General features: G+C 39.6%; 1 protein-coding gene across 2 annotated transcripts in view; it reads left to right on the top strand.

Annotated features, from left to right (window-relative positions):
* The window catches only part of LOC124790093 (clathrin interactor 1), a gene marked incomplete in the record, with an annotated part of 192,939 nt that overhangs the window by 172,111 nt on the left and 1,954 nt on the right, over window positions 1-18,874 (top strand).

Here is an 18,874-nt window from a genome sequence, read left to right as displayed (position 1 = left end):
TCTCAGCATAATAAACCAGCAATAGCAGAACACTACCGTGACTGAGCAACCTGTTATTTTACAGGAAGCGTGTGTGCTGGCGAAAGTAATAGACAAGCCAACGCAAAATACGAGAGGCAAGTGAAATTGTTAAGCAGCCTGAAAATATCAATAAAGAGGATGCATGCAAACTTTCTGCATTCTGGCTGCTGGCTACACCAGTCCAATGGACCACGACTGGTCACAGGGCAGAGGCCCTAACAGACAAGGGAGAGAGAACCTAAGCAAACTGCTGTCAAAGAACTGCCAGTCATTTCCATACACGCCACGAAGAAAACATGCCCAGCAGAAGACAAATGCTGGTTTGCAGACCATCGCCAATCACTAAAAATCTAGATAGTCCATGAATAGCTTCTTTCTTACCCTGTCTTCTTTTGCCATAACTAGCTTGTTGTATGCTAGGGCCAGTTAAGCTTCACAGATATGACATACTGACTCCAATTGTCTGCAATAAATAGAGGCAAACTGGATGAAGGCCATTGCAATAAGGTCAAGATGTCGATTTTATAGTTAGCATTTTGTACAATGATGTGGCGCGACACCCAGAAGAATTTTAATCATAATTTTCTTTAGGTACTTACCACTGTTTCCCTTAATTACATATACGAAGATATCAACATAATTAGAAAAAGAATAGCTCTAATTAAACCTAGCAGTAAAATAAACAAACATAATAATTTAAAAAATTGTAACTAATGATTAAATTTTATTTACATGGCATTGCAAAAGAGACATTGTGTGAAATTCTAAATCATTGCTTTTCCTTGTTGAAGTATCTTTTTGGTTGATCCTCAAACAGTTACAAGTAATTAGTTTTCTGTCCATGATTAAAAGATCTGTTACAGTTACACAGTGATTTATTGACTGAAGTATTCACACTACCAGGTTCCAGGGACTCAGCCTCATCTTCAGTTGTGTCTGTAAATAAAAATAACACCAATTTCTCTAAACTGCAGTACTGTAAACAAGCTAACAGTACAAGAGTAAAAACGTTAAATCTGCTGCATTGAGTGTGCCAATGAACGGTAGATCAAAGTGCATCCATGTCAAAGCTAACTTACATGGCCACACATCTGCTGTACATCACTCGTCATATTAAATGCCCAAATGTGCCATTGCAATAAGCACCTTTCAGTTGTAACAGACAAAAGTGACTCTTACCCTGAAAGTTTCGGCAAAAGAGCATTGACTTTTAATAAATTAAATAAAGCCATGTTAAACCCTGTGCGTGAGACAGAAATCTGAACAGCAGGCTAAAAACTATGTAACATGTTGCCGCACTTTAAAAAAATAACCAACCACCAAATGTTTATGTAGTGCTTCTCAAGCCATGTTTACAACAATGCAGCCTGTGCACCACTGCTCTTTTGGCAGGTGGGATGCATTGGCACTCTGTCTATTTGGCAAGTGTGAGCTGTAGTGTGGTGATTTGGTTACTCACTTTATGCTACCTGAACAGTGGTTTCATTGTTCCAGTTACATGTTACCTGCTTGGTGCATTCCGATGACAGCACTACATAACTGAATGGATGATCCTTTTGAAAGCGCATCTATACGTTACATGGTTTTTACCTGCTGTTTAGACTTCTTGCCTCCCATCAGATGTACTGCCTTGTAAGTTAGCTTGGACATGGACGCTTCAATCCACTATTTATAGGTATGCTCGGTGGAGTGGATTTATGTGACCCCAATTATCTCTTTTCTCTAGTACTGTTAGCTTGTTCATAGTCTTGCAGTTTAGAGATATTGTGTTACTTAAATTTACAGATATACCTGTAGATGTAGCTGAGTTGTTGAAACCTGGTAGTTTTGTATAGACTGCAGACAAAGAATCATTTTGCAATTGTATCAAATATTTTAATCTGAACATTGCATATAATGGATGTGGATGTCCCACAACCAAAAATTTAAATTGATTTTGTGCTCCCCGCATTAATAAAAAACATGCAATTTTAGAAAAGGCCACCAAAAGCAACCAAACGAGACTAGAAACATAGAAATACAATACAAGCTCTTAGGATGAAGGTGATTTACATGTGTAGATGTTCTTTTCAAACAAAGCCAGTATATCATGTACATCAGATATGGGTAGAGGCACTCACAATGTTGAAACTACTGAAATTGAAATATCTGTGTGTGTTTTTTTACAGAATTCATATTAGATTTTAATTTGAATATATTGCACTATAAACTCCTTTCCTAATTCATATTTAGGAAAAAATCTGTGGTACAACTAATAGTCTAATTTGACTAGAAAAGTGTATTGTCATGCTTGTTTGCCAAGTGGCTAAAGGAATAGATAACAGAATTGGACTAACATTCGCAATTTCCGTTTGTTGGAAGATCCTGCGACATCTGAAAATCAAACATTGACAATTCTGTAAGCATAACTTCTTAATAGGCATGCGTCCAGGAAACACCACTTGCATGAGACATAGCTTCCCCCCAACCCCGGACCCCACACACAATATAGTACAAACGGTGATGCAGCCAAATGGTAAAACTCAATCATCCATTTCTAAAAGGTAGTTGACACTGCACTGTTGTCGACTAATAATAAAGATATGGTCATACATAGTCATTTCTTTGCTGTATGGTCATACCATTATTTCTGTCTCAAAGAATATTCGGCATACAGAACATAGTATGTTGTACTGGTGGATCAATAGCCAACAGAAATTAAAGTAACATTACAAGTATACTGAAGGGCAGCTCTCTTTCAATGTGGATAAATTCAAGATAATGCCTATAAACCAAAGAAAAAAACCCTGTTGTTTGATAGTAATATTTTTTGTAGACTTCTGAACCATGTCACATTGTTCAATTTCCGGGGGTTGCATTACAAACAGCTTCTGAAGAGGAGCATCTGTCTTTTCATTACTTGCAGCGACAGCAGTCTGGATGATTGACTGATCCAGTCTTGCAACATTAGACAACATGGCTTTCCTGTACTGTTGCTATAGGTGGTTGAAAGCAAGGTGACACTACAGCCATTATTTGTTTTTTCCCAATTGTACTGTACGGTTCAATGAAGATCAAATCCTCTTGGGTAGAATATACTGAAGGTAAAGTAGCCCCTTATTCAGATCCTTGGGTAAGTACTAGTTGAGAGGACCACATTGTCAGGAAAAACTAAACTGGGTTTCTTGGATCAGTGTGTGGAATGTTGACTTCCTTAATTGGGCAGGTAGGTAAGAAAATTTAAAAAGGAAAATGGGTAGGATGAAATTTGATACAATGGGAATTAGTGAAAGTGCAGTGCAGAAAGAACCAGATTTATTGTCAAGTGTGAGTATAGGGCTCTAAATGCACAATCAAATAGGGATAGTGCAGAAGTAGATCTAAAAATGAATAAGAAAATAGAAACGTGGATAAGCTTGTATGAGCAGTACAGTGAACACACTATTGTAGCAAAGATATACATGAAAACAACACAAACAACAGTTATAAAGTTTATGTACCAACTTGTTCCACAGATGACGAAGAGATTCAAACAATGTATGATGATGTGAAGGGAAGTATTCAGATAGTTAAGAGAGGCAAAAATTGGTGATGGATGACTGTAATTCAGTACTAGTAGCAGTAGTAGCAGTAGCAATAGTAAAAGGAAGAGAAGGAAACATAGTAGAAGGTGGGCAGGGGAAAGTAATAAAAGAGGTAGTCGCCTGGTAGAGTTTTGCTCAGTGCATAATTTAATCATCGTTAACTCTTGGTTGAAGAATCATGAAAGTAAGTTGTATATGTGGAAGAGACCTAGGGATACTGGAAGATTTAAGAGTGATTATATTATGGCAAGATGAGATTTAGAAGAGAGATTTTATTCTGTAAGACATTTCCAGGGGCAGATTTGTACTCTAACCATTCATTCATTTCCATGTCCAGTCAGAATTGTCAGAACCTTGCAAGTCTTATGACCTTGTTATTTGCTTCAGTCAAGTCCTGTGTTGTGCAAGGTCGTTCCAGTAGAGGGTACTAAGCAAAAGGCCTGGATCTTGGGTCATTTCGCACTTACAGGACTCATCTCCATAAGCTAGAAGGATAACCCCATTTTTTGTGTTGGTCTTGCAACAGGGGACAACCACCACAAGATGATTGAGTGGCCTCCAAAGAGGGTAAACAGATTTTTTCCTGGGGCTAGATCTTCATTTGCAGAGATATCTGATGGCAGCTTAATGTTCCATCTGGCGATGCGTGTACACTCAAGTGTTCCTTCGAATGGTAGAGTCCTAGCGATTAAGCTTTTTCTGGATTTCGGTTGGCAGACTACAGCTTGATGCTCGTGCAGTGGATTTTGGGATCACTGATGTGCTTTGCCCTCTCCGCACCAGCAGTGATGGCCTTTTTGACAGATGGAGGAGATACTCAAACAGTTTGGTAGAGATTGTCGACATGATTTGGCTTCATCATACACTCTTAGAAGATTTGAGCACACACACACACACACACACACACACACACACACACACTTCACAGGACATGAGGAGTAGCTCCCTAGATAGCGTCTGTTATCTTCCAAAAACTATTGCTTCTTGCACTGATCTGCAGCCTGGTGCTGTGGCAATGTTTCTTGAAGGATGGTGTAGAGTCAAGAGTAACACCCAGATATACAGGTATTAGGCAAAGTTGAAGTAGTTTATGTTGTACCATGTCAAGTACCATTCACATTGGGCTTTGTAAGTGTACTAGCTTTATTGTAGAGTAAAGGATCTTCCACAGATGACAGTTCTTCAGACAATAGTCAGTTACACACAATTCTCAAATTAAACCATTGAAAATATTCCCTAAGGGAAATAGGAAGTGCAATGTGGCTGACATAGTACATACGTGTAGTAACCATAGAAGTTATAAAAATATTTGGCAGAGAGATATTGACTAGTAGATGATCTGTAGGTTCTAATGATGATTTGGGTTAACTAAAACATAGTTGGTTGGAAAAATAGAAAGTTCTCAGTACTATTTAACTGGCACACTGTACACTTACATGGCAGATTACCTACTTATAAGTGAAGTTAGCATGTTTAAAATTTTGTTAATTAATGGAAATTTTTAACTGAGGCCTTCATTGAATAATGAATAGTGTTCTCTAGTTCAGGGAAGTTAGAGCCTCTATATGTCAAATCCTGTAATTTAACAAGCATAATGTCTCATTTGGCAAAAGTAATTTGCATGTAACTGATCTTTAGTTACGAATATCTTTTTTTAAGTTAATTAGTTTTCAGAAAAATGAAACAAGCCACTAGAAAGAATGAAAGGGGAGTTTATAAAGAGTGATTGCGGTTATCTGGAAACTACCGGTTAGCTCACTTGAATCTAACTAGTATAAGTTGTTGTAAAAAATTCCAGTCACCTACTTACTTTAATTACTAAAGTTTTAAGTGAAACTGAATATACCAGTACCATCAGCAGTTGGTAAATTCTGATACAAGTTATGTTGTTGTTGTGGTCTTCAGTTCAGAGACTGGTTTGATGCAGCTCTCCATGCTACTCTATCCTGTTCAAGCTTCTTACTCTCCCAGAACCTACTGCAACCTACATCCTTCTGGATCTGTTTAGTGTATTCATCTCTTGATCTCCTTCTACGATTTTTACCCTCCACACTGCCCTCCAATACTAAATTGGTGATCCCTTGATGCCTCAGAATATGTCCCACCAACCGATCCCTTCTTCTAGTCAACTTGTGCCACAAATTTCTCTTCTCCCCGATTCTATTCAATACCTCCTCATTAGTTATGTGATCTACCCATCTAATCTTTAGCATTCTTCTGTAGCACCACATTTTAAATTTTCGTCTCGCTTCACTATCTGAATAATTTCTTTTATCTCGTCATACATTTCATCAATCTCTTCGTCATCTGCGGTGCTAGTTGACATATACACTTGTACTACTGTGGTAGACATGGGCTTTGTATCTATCTTGGCCACAATAATGTGTTCACTATGCTGTTTGTAGTTGCTTACCCGCATTCTTATTTTTTTATATACATTATTAAACCTACTCCTGCATTACCCCTATTCAATTTTATATTTATAACCCTGTATTCTCATGACCAGAAGTCTTGTTCCTCCTGCCACCAAACTTCACTAATTCCCACTATACTCAACTTTAACCTATCCATTTCCCTTTTTAAATTTTCTAACATACCTGCCAGATTAACGGATCTGACATTCCACGCTCCGACCAGTAGAACGCTAGTTTTCTTTCTCCTGATAACAACGTCCTCCTGAGTAGTCCCTGCCCGGAGATCCGAATGGGGGACTATTTTACCTCCGGAATATTTTACCCAAGAGGACGCCATCATCTAATCATACAGCAAAGCTGCATGCTCTCGGGAAAAATTTCTCCTGTAGTTTCCCCTTGCTTTCAGTCGTTTGATGTACCAGCACAGCAAGGCTGTTTTGGTTAGTGTTACAAGGCCAGCTCAGTCAATCATCCAGACTGTGGCCTCTGCAACTACTGAAAAGGCTGCTGCTCCTCTTCAGGAACCACACGTTTGTCTGGCTTCTCAACAGATACCCCTCTGTTGTGGTTGCACCTATGGTACGGCTATCTGTATTGCTGAGGCATGGAAGCCTCCTCACCAACAGCAGGGTCCATGGTGTATTATATGAAGCACTATGTAAATAAGAAATTAATCATTTCAAATATGATATGCCATAGTTGATTAAGTATAGTTAGCTGGGAAAAAATTATTAAATGGAGTATAACAACAGCAAGAGGAATAATTTCAACTTGTTATGTTTCAGCTTCTCTCTGTCATAAGTGAAACACACATGCCTGTGTTGCATTGGCATTTGGCCTTAGATGATTGACCGCATAGTACAGGCCAAGCATATCCAAAGATAGTCAACTTTTCTTCTACTTCTACACACATTTTACCTTGGGTAGCCACTGCTTCGCAATCTGCATAGATGAATTTGGTTAATGGGCTGATAATTGGTGTCAATATTAAAAAGTACATGAGCAAGTGCACTTCTTTGAGGTAGGCTTTTCTTTTGTATGCACCATCTGCTCTCCTTATCTTGAAGAAAGACCTGCCTCTGAGGGATGTTACTAGATAATTACTGATGAGCTGGTAAATTATCTTCGGCAACTTCCTGTGGTTATAGTTTCGTAGGCAGTTGTTAAGTCAAAAATTTACTAAGAACCACAGATTGAAACTGAAGAAATAGCTAAAGACAGGAAATTAAGATAGTATGACCTGGATGAGTTGAAGGAACCAGCAGTTGACCAAAGTTTTGAAAGGAGCATTAGGCAGCATTGGACTGAAACAGAAGAGAAATGTGTACCTGTGAGGGGGATGAAACAGGAAAGGCTTCAGAAGATCACATAGATAAAAAGGCCTAGTAGAAATTTCTGAACGACACATGAGATAATGAATTGAATTGACCAAAAGAGAAAATATAATAGTGCTGCAAATGGAGCACACAGAAGCGGATACAAGCATCTAAAATTGAGATTATCAGAAACTGCAAAATGGCTAACAGGAGTGGCTAGAGGTCATATGTTAGGATGTAAAAGAATGCATAATTAGGGTAAAGATAGATGCCACCTACAGGAAAATTAGAGACCTTCGAAGAAAAGAGAAATAGCTGTATTATAACAATGCTACACATCTCTACTCACTTACATTACATGGTCTGTGTACCTCTGAAAACATGTTGTACTGTTGTCACCTTTCATTAAATGTGGCTGGTTGCGCCAACAAAACTGTATGACCTTGTTGCAATCTTGAAGGGCTTTCATAGTGTTTAACTACGGACTCTCAAAGAATAATAAGTTTTACACTTTGAGAACTGTTTAGACTGAAATTGGCCTCTTGTACGATTGTAAACCTGTTTGAATATTATTTAAAGTGTCGTACTTACTCCAAAGTGTTTAATGAAAACTAGGGGGCTGTTCTAACGAGAAACTGTGTTTCACTTCACTTTGCTCCACTCCTTACCTTCAGTTATCGTTTTGAGATTTGTTTCCACGAAAATTAGAGTCAGTAGTTACCACTGAGCGAGGAATCAATAACAACTCACCTTGAGAACTTTCCCGCTTAAAATAAATAATTCTGCCTTTAATACCACTCACCAGTCTTGATTGGACAGAATTTTGAAAATAATTCTATTCTTTAAATGTGAAACAGTTAATGAATTTATTTTAAACTAAATGAATGTATAGCTTTTAGTAGCCAAATGAAACTTGCAAGATCCTTTACAACTTTTTTTTCCAACATTCACTTTATGAAACTTATCAAATAAAAGGGAAGTCAGTTTATTCATGTCAAGCTGAGTTTACTTTAGTCTTGAGAAATTAGGCAAAAGAATGTAATCAAGTGCAGTTACAATGCAATCCATCAAAATGTGTGTGTCCACTTTCTTATGTAAATGAGCCACTCTGCAAGTACTTCTCTGTGTCTACATCTACATACATGCTCCGCAGGCCACTGGTGAAGGACTCTCTGTACCACTACTAGTCATTTCCTTTTTGTTTCCAGTCACAAATAGAGCGAGGGAAAAGCAACTGTCTGTCTGCCTAAACAATTGTCTATATATTTCGTATGAGCCCTAATTTCTCATGTCTTGTCTTCGTGATCCTTAAGTGAAATCAGGGTGTCTACATGCCATAAAAGTCATGTAAAGGTAATTAAAATCAGGGGGTAATCATGAACTTCATTTTGTGTCAATGAGGTGTGGTTCTAGAGGAGAATAGCAAGTTAGCAATACCCCAAAAATGTTTTATCATTCATAAAGTTCTTGCTTGGAACCGTGTGTTCATAAAGTTCATGTAGAAGCTGTTATGCAGGTTTCACGCAAATGCTGCAGTTGAAAGAGGCTTTCCTGTTAACAAAGAAGTTTTACTTCAAACCTTAGAAGAAGATGCAATTATTGCAGAAAGAAGTGTCTACAATGCAATACAATTGTTAGTTTGTTTACTTAATAGTGAGAAACAACTGAATGTGAGCATTACAAAATTGATGATACTGGCTGTGAAGAACACACTACCAAAAAGTAGAAGCCTTAAAAATGAAAAGCAAATGCCCAATCTTAAAAGGAGAACAGTTCAAGAAATAAAAGCACTCAAAAATAAAAAAGAATAACTCTAGGAAAAGCAAAAGAAGAACCTGCAGATTTAAATGTTGAACTTTAGATTTCAGCTGAGAAACTTAAACACTGAATCTTTTACTGTGAAGTTTAACATTTGACATCAGTTTTGTACCTTCAAAATTGTTATATTGTCTAAAGGATAATTTTAAGTTTTAAGTACATAATTATGTTAAAACAAGTCATATTTTAATTGGTGTGATGTATAAAGTACCTGTGAATATTCATACCCATCCTATTTGAGAGTTTAGTGTTTTTATAGCATTTGATGAATGGTATACTACAATTCATATGTAGCTACATTATTCATGCTGACATACAGTTTAAGTGATATAAGAATTGTTAGTGTCAAATTTTTTCAGGTTCGTAAAAAGGTCCTTTGTCGCTATGCTACACACAGTTTCACGTGGTCATGAATATAACTAAATAGATAATGAAAAAGTCGTGACAGTCATGAAAATCCTCTGAAAATCTGTAGACACTCTGCAAATGTATGCTGGCAGCAGTAGAACCATTTTGCAGTCAGCTTCAAATGCCAGTTTTCTGAATTTTCTCAGTAGTGTTTCTTAAAAAGAATGTCATCTTACCTCCAGGGATTCCCACCTCCAGGGGCTACCATTGAGTTCCTGAAGCCTCTCCATAATTTTTTTTTTTTTTTTTTTTTTTTTTTTTTTTTTTTTTTTTTTTTTTTTTTTTTTTTTTTTTTTTTTTTGAACCTACCAATAACAAATCTTGCAGCCCACCTCTGTATTCCTTCAGTGTCTTTCTTTAATCCAACCTGGTGTGGATCCTAGACACTCAAGCCATGCTCAAGAATATGTTGCACTAGTGTCCTGTATCTTTACAGATGAACCGCGCTTTCGCAATATTTTCCCAATAAACTGAAGTTGGCCATTTGCTTTCCTTATCACAATCCTCACATGCTCATTCCATGTCATATTGCTTTTCAACATTACACCTTAACAAATAATTGTTTTTAGACAGGATTTAAGCAAAGTAAATATAAGGTACTACAGTAAGAAAGTAACACTTTTGATAGTTAACTATTAGTGTATTAACCCAAAAACATGATCACCAGTGTTTTTGTTAACAAACTCTGCATTTCCTGATGATCATGAAATAAATTGCCAGTTGCTTGCCTTGTCAGATGCAGTGTTGTCGAAAATATTGTGCAAAATTTCTTCCACTGTATCTTCACATCTTGTATTACTTAGACTAAACATGCCAAGTTGTCTTCCTTTTAGAACCATTCTTGATGTAAGATGGTGCAGTTCTTGCAGCACCATATTTTTTGCTGGCAATATCATTTAGTCTGGGCTCCAGTATATGAGAAACCTTATTACTACAAAATTACTAATTATTGCCTTGCTCCATAAATTGCATCAGTGTTACCACAAAATATTAAAATCATGAAGAACACACCATTACATGACCTCACTCAACCACTGCTAGATGGCCACTTTTCCCACTTTGGTCTGTCTGCCCACACTCCTCATTCCAAAGAGAAGGCATCCCAGAAATGAAAACGCCACTTTCTAATCCTATACGGGCAGTGTCGTCTGGCTGAGTGCACTGTGCATTTCTTCTATTGAAAGGTGTTCCAGAAAGAGGAACAACTAGGGGGAAAAGCTTGTATAGGCCTAATGGTTTCCCAATTTCATTAAATGAACACACCTCTTCTCAATATACTAAAGTATTGCTTCCTCAGAAAGAGACCAGTCTTAACAAATACTACTGTTTTAAATGCATAAATGTATAACAAAAAAATAAAATTTTCAATTGCTAATCAGAATTTAGTTTTGCAGCCTTCTTACAACATCTCTACCACCATATTCACAGTGAAATAATCATTAATAAGTTATGTCAGGTATTCAGAACACACTACGAAGTGTAAATGAACACTGTTCTGTTACAGTGTGAGTATGAAGAGCTCAGATGGCAAACCAGTACTAAGCAAACTAAGCGAGAAGGCGAAAGGAATATAGAGAGGGATTATATAAAGGGAATGAAGTTGAGGACAATATCCAAGAAAGAGAAGAGAGAGTGAAGATGAGATGGGAAATGTGATACTGTGAGAATAATTTGACAGTAATTTGACAGGGCACTGAAAGACCTAAGGAGAGACAAGGTTTGCAGATTGACATAGACATTCTCTCAGAATTAATGAGATATATAGGTGAGCAAGCTGTGACAACCCTAGTTCACCTGGTGTGCAAGACATATGAAGCACGCAAAATACATCCAGACTTAAGAAAGAACAGAATAATTCAAATTCCAAAGAAGGTAGGTGCTGAAATATGTGAATATTACTGAACCATCAGTTTATTGAATATGGTTGCAATATATTCACATGAATAGTTTACAGAAGAACGGAAAAAAACTAGTAGGAGCCTACTTGTGGAAGAGTTACAGTTCGATAGAAATGTAGCAATGTGTGAGACAATACTGACCCTATAATTTAACCTAGAAGATAGGTTGAAGAAAGACAGTACAATGTTTATAGCATTTGCAGATTTAGATACAGTTTTTGATAATACTGGCTGAAATACACTCTTTGCAATTCTGAAGGTAGCTGGGTAAAGTACAGGGAGTAAAGAGTAATTTATGAGGTGTGCAGAAATAAGACTGCAGTTGCAGGAGTCGAAGCATATTAACTACAGCTGTGAATTTTTTGCATAATGCAGCCCCGTCAGCAACTGTGATAGACTAATATATTGAAAAATCCGCATCAGTTGCGAAAATTTTCTGGTCTTTACCCAGGTTTCGGCTAGAATAATCTAGCCTTCTTCAAAGGCATAAAATTACTATAACATGCCAGAGTAAGGCACAGTCAACATAAAAATTAAAACCTATAGTACTGTGGTACCATGTAGAATTAAAACTAGAGTGCCAACGTAGTTGGCGCTGCCAACCGACCACGTGGTGAAGTGATGCTGGGGCTGGACTTCAGTTAAGTAGTTGTAATTCTACATGGTACCATAGGTTGTAATTTTTAATGTTGACTGTGCCTTACTCTGGCATGTTATAGTAATTTTATGCTTCAGAAGAAGGCTAGATTATTCCAGCTGAAAGCTGGGTAAAGACCAGAAAATTTTCACAACTCAGGTGAATTTTTCAATATATTAACTACAGCTGTAATTAAGAAAGAAGTGATACAGGTTTGTAGCTTATCCCCTGTCATTCAATCTGTACATTGAGCAAGCTAAGGAAACCAAGAGAAAATTAGATAGGGAATAAAAGTTCATGATGAAGAAATAAAACATTGCGTTACAATACTGACAGTTATGGCAAAGGACGGGGACGAGCAGTTGAACGGAATGGGTAGGGTCTTGAAAAGAAATTATAAGATGAACATCAGTGAAAGTAAAAGAAGGGTAATGGAATGTAGTCACATTAAATCAAGCCAAGCTGAGGGACTTAGATGAGGAAATGAACACACAAAGCAAAAGGATAACTTTCTTAAGTTGTACATAAACTAAAATTTTAAGAAGTATTCTCTGAAGGTGTTCATGTGGAGTTGTATGGAGTGAAATGTGGATGATAAGCAGTTCAGACAAGAAGGAAATAGATGCTCCTGAAATGTGGTACACAGAAGAATGCTGAAGATTAGATAAGTGGAATGAATACCTAGTGATGTGCTGAATCAGACTGGGGGAAGAAAAGAAATTTAACTAAAGGATGAAATAATTGATATAACATTCTCAGAAGCATCAAGAATCTTCAATTTGGGAGTGAAAGTAAGTTAGGGGGATGAAAATTATACCAAGGCTTGAATACTATAGATACAAATGAATATATGCTGCTATAGTTATGCAGAGATGAAGAGGACTTCACAAAATAGAGTGTAGAGCTGAATCAGTCCAGTCTTCTGACCGAGGAGCAGTGGCAGCTGCTGCGGCAGTAACAGCATAATACTGTGAACCAATATTAAGTGGGGCAGACTTAAACAGTAGTTACAACAAATCAGTGTTCTAGATTTGTTGGAAGATTCATGGTTAGAGATCTGCATGGATAAGAAAAATGTTGTCTGCATCAGTACCCCATCCACAAGATCCTTACCTACATCTACATATTTTAAAAATGCCTGGCCTGAATTTTCATCTGCTGAAGTTGATGAGAATTAAGGATGGACACATCTATGTAGAAAGTCATTCAACACACCGACCCCCCCTGTGGGTCCTGGGGTTAGAATAGGCCTGAGGTATTCCTGCCTTTCGTAAGAGGCGACTGAAAGGAGTCTCACATATTTCGGCCTTTATGTGATGGTCCCCTGTGGGGTTTGACCTCCATTTTTCAAAATTTTCCCGAAGAGCGAGCCAGTTGGGGAAGGGCGCCGTACATTGTACATTGTGTCCATTGTGCATTGAGAGCTGTAGCCCACTTTCTTGTCGTCGCATTGCAGCCCCACCCATTCTCCATCTCTTGGGTGAGGACACCTTCCTGCGTGTGTTTTTCATCATGCACTATGCAGTGTCACTTTCTGTGCCGACAATGACCATGGACTTGTTTGCACCTGATATCCAGCACGGTAGCCAGTCTGTTGTGGTGGGGCCGCCATGTACCCTGTTGATTGTAGCCTCCTGACAACACAGGGATCACTCTGCTGATGCCTGTGCCGTTAACTCCCCACATATGCCAAGGAGTAGATGCCCATCACCCTGGGGCATTGGGGCTCCCAGAAATGGCCATGCGGCTAGGTGGCCCTTGCTGCGGCTGGGTGGCACCTGTGGGGAGGGCTCTTGGTCGTAGTGGGTGGCATCAGAGCGGATGACATGCGATGAAGCCTGGCACATCTTCTCTTGCTGGTGGCCAGCTGCCAGCAGTCTCTAAGCATTCCAGGGCTCAACTTAATGCAAACACATGACCCCAAATAGTTTTACCCCCTGGCCACACCATGGGAGGAATGCCAGGCTAAGGATGTCAGTGAAGCTTATTCGCCCTAATACCTCATATGTACGAGAGTTGATGGGGAATCTTTCATGTCTATGAAGCCTCAGTTTTTTGTGGAGCCTTTGGAGAACAAGTTTGGGGTGGTGGATGGCTTGTCCAAAATGCGCTCTGGATCAGTTTTGATAAAAACAGCATCCTCTGCCCAGTCACGGGCATTACTCACTTCTGGCAAGTTGAGGGGGTGTTTCTGTTACCATCACCCCTCATAAGAACTTAAATATGACCCGGGATATTATATTTCGCAGGGACTTTCTTTTGCAGTCTGACGACGAGCTGCGCACCAGTTTAGAGTGGAGAGATGTTCATTCGTCTCACACGTTCATTGGGGTCCGAGGGATAACCAGGTTGCCACCGGTGCCTTAATTTTGGCCTTCGAGAGTAACACATTGTCCGAGAAGGTCAAGGTTATGTCTACCGCTGTCCCTCCCCCAATACGGTGCTAGAAGTTCTGCCATATGTCTCCCGCTGTACTTCCAGCCCCACCTTTCGAGATTATAGACGTCCATCGCATCCCAATACTCCATTGCCCCGCCTCCCACCTGTGTCAACTGCTGGGAGCATCATTCACCTTGCTCGCTAGACTGTAGGATTTTACAGAAAGAGAGGAAAATTGTGGAATGTAAGACCCTGGACCAACTGACCTACACTGAGGCTCAGAGGAAATTAGATCGCCTACATCTTGTGGCTATGACCACCTCATACGCAGCCACTACGAGAACAGTTGTCACCCCATCAGTTCCTCGAATTCCAGTCGCGTCTCTCAACCAGGAGACTACACCTGCCTCCTTGATGGTGGAGAACACTTCCCTACCTGTTGCTCCCGCACCACCTACTTCAGGAGCAACACCCACCCCCCTCGACCCCTCCACCCCAGCACCATTGGGGATTTCAGTCCCCACTTCTGAGCAAGAGAAGCACAAGGCTTCTTCGGCTCCTCTCACTAGGAAGGGGTCTCTTGGGTCACTCCCTTCCCAGGTTTCTGCTAGTGGGAAAGCTGACACCCGCCAGTGGCTGAAGAGCCCAAAAGCAGCTGGTTGTAGGGCTTCACACTCATCCACAGTCCCAGAGACTGATTCAGTGAAGTCCTCCCAGGCAGGGAAACCCAAGGAAAAGCGTGAGAAATCGGAAAAGAAGACCCCAAGAACAAGTACCTAGCGGTGGCACCCACACCACTGCTACCTACAAGCTCTGTGTCTGAGGAAGGGGTGGAGATTCTTATGTCCGCTGAGTACCTGGGTCTCGCAGGACCCTCGGACACGAAGGATATAGGCAAAAAGTCGGTGACAGCAGGTGACCTTAAGGCATAAACTGCCTCATTGAATGTTCCATGCCTTTCCAGTCTCGTGATGACGTCATCCTCCGGTGGAAATGCGGCGGATTTTTTCCACCGCTTGGTTGAGCTGTGGCAATGGTTAAGCTTTACACCCGCTTTCTGCATTGCCCTCCAGAAAACCTGGTTCCCGGCAATACGAACCCCTGCTCTCCACGGCTACAAGGGATATTACAGGAACCATAGCGACTATAATCGAGTGTCATGTGGAGTTTTCATTTATGTCCTAAACTCAGTCTGTAGTGAAACTGTGCCCCTTCAAACCGCTCTTGGAGCTGTGGCTGTCAGAATACGGACAATGCAGGAGATAACTGTTTGCAATGTATCTTCCTTCAGATGGTGCAGTAACCCTGAATATATTAGCTGCACTGATTGATTAACTCCCTAAACCTTTCCTACTTTTGGGAGATTTTAAGACCCATAACCCCTTGTCGGGTGACACCATGCTTATTGGCCAAGGCAGAGATGTCGAAACTTTACTGTCTCGGTTAAGCCTTTGCCTCTTAAATACTGGGGCCGCCACAAATTTCAGTGTGGCTCAAGGTAGTTACTCGGCTATTAATTTATCAATTTGCAGCGCAGGACTTCTCCCGTCTGTCCACTGGAGAGCACATGACAAACTGTGTGGTAGTGACCACTTCCCCATCTTCGTGTCACTCCCCCAGCGTCAGGCCCATGGACGCCTGCCCAGATGGGCTTTACACAAGGCGGATTGGGAAACTTTCACCTCTAATGTCACCATTGACTCTCCCCCACATGGTAACATTGATGTCATGGTTGAGCAGGTGGCTACCAGAATCATTTCTGTGGCAGAAAACACGATCCCTCACTCTTTATAAGGTGCCACTGGCGAAAGTCCCTTGGTTGTTGCTGGAAGTCGCTGTGGCAATCATAGAGCATCAGCGAGCTCTACAGTGACATAATTGGCACCTTTCCCTAAATTATGTCAACTTGTTACTCTTCTCACTGTAACAATCACTGCATAGCGTACTTTAAATATACGTAGTACAAATGTTGATAGACTCACCAGTTTTGTACCAAACATTTTGTATGGCGTTTGTGATTGACAGAAGTGAGGTTATGAAAGGAAAATTTCAAAAAACCGTTTGTCCTAGAAAAGCTTAGTCATAACATTGTGGTTGGTTTTTGAAATTGCAAAACTGAGCTCTGTTACTTCAAAAGAAACAGGAATTACATGTAAGGCAGCTGCTTATAAGATGGAAATAAATTGCACATTTAAAATTGTGCAAAACCAGGATGAAGAACATGTCACCATCTTTAGCCCCAGCAGATGTGACGACGACTATATCCTCCTCCAGTGCACTGAACAGTCAAATGTATACAGTGCAATCTATCTTCTGAAATAAACAAGTAAATAAAACTGTAACTGTAAAGTTCAGCGATATGTCTTACAATAATTCATGCTCCATTAGAAAAGTAGACATTTAGTTGTGAACAATCAACTGGGCAGTCACATCACAGAGCATTGTCGCTTGCTGCAAACAATCAAATTGGCTGGCACAGTGGAGCCTTTTGGTCTGTGAGCCGTGCCTTATATGGTTGCTGATGTGATGCACATAGTGTCGTCCAGACTGTGCTTCAGACAGCACGTAAGATAAGCTTGTGGCAATACACAGTCACTATGTGAAGATCCCGTGGGTGCAGCTAAAGTGGTCATAGTCAGAACATAGGGACAGAAACAACTTTCACTTTACCTGGACCTTGCAAACATTCCAAGAATGCCCCCAGACTTATTTTCTGGACAATATTATAACAGATGTGCAGTGCTGATTCGTGCAGTCACAATCATTGTCTGCAGGTAACACAATTTTATAAAAAAGTATAAGAAAATTGAATTGTTCTTTAATTTTGAACTACACAGCAACTATTGCAGATATCTATAGATAACTCATGGATACCCTTAATTGTACATGCTTTTATCTGCAAAATAACAGCTACTGTGGATACCCACATCTGTGCTGACCTTGGTTTGTGATAAAGTGAGAAACTGTCATGACAACAGCAAACAAGATGCTATTGTGGACTACTCTAGAGTATGCTGTTCCACAGTTTGAAGGTATTGCCAAGTAAGCCTAAAAGCAGACATCAAATTAAGTCAGATGCGCACAGCAGGACTGTAATAGGTCCAGATGAAAGTTTAACACAGAGGCTTAGATATCATAAATCTCTCGAAGAAAGGCAGTGGTTTTCTTACTGAGCCATGTGGAATAAATTTGAGTTCCTAAATGTTCACTATAAGTCTCCATAATGTATGGGTCTTTCAAGAATCCACACAGGAAAAAATCAGATGACTGAGCAGGCCAAGCAATGTCTCCAGAACAAAACAAGAGATAACACTGTTGAAAATTCCATAAACCTTGGCCATCTCATTTCACATGATGTGGGCTGTTAAGCTTTCTTGCTGAAAGTAAAGGGCCTTCAGAGTCAGTGTCAAGCCATCGTAAGCAAGGTTGAACAAAGTTTTTCAACAAAGTGATGTAACATTCTGAATTAACAGTCACTGTTCCATATCTTCATTCATTTTCTAAAAATTATGTGCTACATTCTCAAAAACATAAAATCGACACCAAATTATCACTTCGAGAGAATGCAGTGGCTTTTCATGCCATCACTGAAGACCAGTAACGTGTGTTCTATTGGTTGACAAAGTCTGAAAATTGGAAATGGGGCTTCATTGGGCATGAACAGATAATTTAACAAATTAAATGATAGAAACTCTAGGTAGGCATATGAACAGTGCAGGGAAGGACAGGCTGATGCTTGGTGTGTTATCTTTACAGCAAGTAGCAGTCTATCTTTTCCTGCATTATTCAGCAAATTGGGACTTTTGTTTGTCAAATGAATCATGACATTGCAGAAAGTAACTTGTACTACTTGTCTCTAGGTTTCAGTTTCTGAGCAATTTGCAATTTGTGATGGTGAAATTTGATCTCCTTAAACATTCAGCATAAACTTCTTAGACTCACCCCTAAAACATGAAACCACTGGCGCACCGAGCATAGGGGATTACATTAAAAGACTTCCCTCACTCTCTGCAACTCTTCTGGTGCACACATGCTCCAAGCTTCACATCAAACTACCATTGTTTCCCAACTTCCCTTCACTCGAGCTAATGTAGTACTCGAACGTGTCGATCAACATTTAAATGTCATCTCAGAGAATTCGCACTTCTTTCACAATATTGTAATAATGATGAAGTGAAATGACAATGCTATATTTCATTGCTACTGGTATAGGAAATGTTCTCTCCTTCACTCGTTGCCTCTCTGCCACCTAGTACAAGCTACTGTGTATGTGCAGTATTAAAGTGTCATTTGGCTCCAAGCCATCCTATATATCTCTGGTAGGTATCATGATAACAACAAAAGAATCGGCACATATACTAAGGCATATTAAAAATAATTTTCTACTTGCTCTGTACAGGAATGGAATAGAACAGGAAGT

The sequence above is a fragment of the Schistocerca piceifrons genome, chromosome 3 (assembly GCF_021461385.2).
Source record: "Schistocerca piceifrons isolate TAMUIC-IGC-003096 chromosome 3, iqSchPice1.1, whole genome shotgun sequence".
Classification (NCBI taxonomy): Eukaryota; Metazoa; Arthropoda; class Insecta; order Orthoptera; family Acrididae; genus Schistocerca; species Schistocerca piceifrons.
This window is presented reverse-complemented; position numbering and strand designations above follow the sequence as displayed.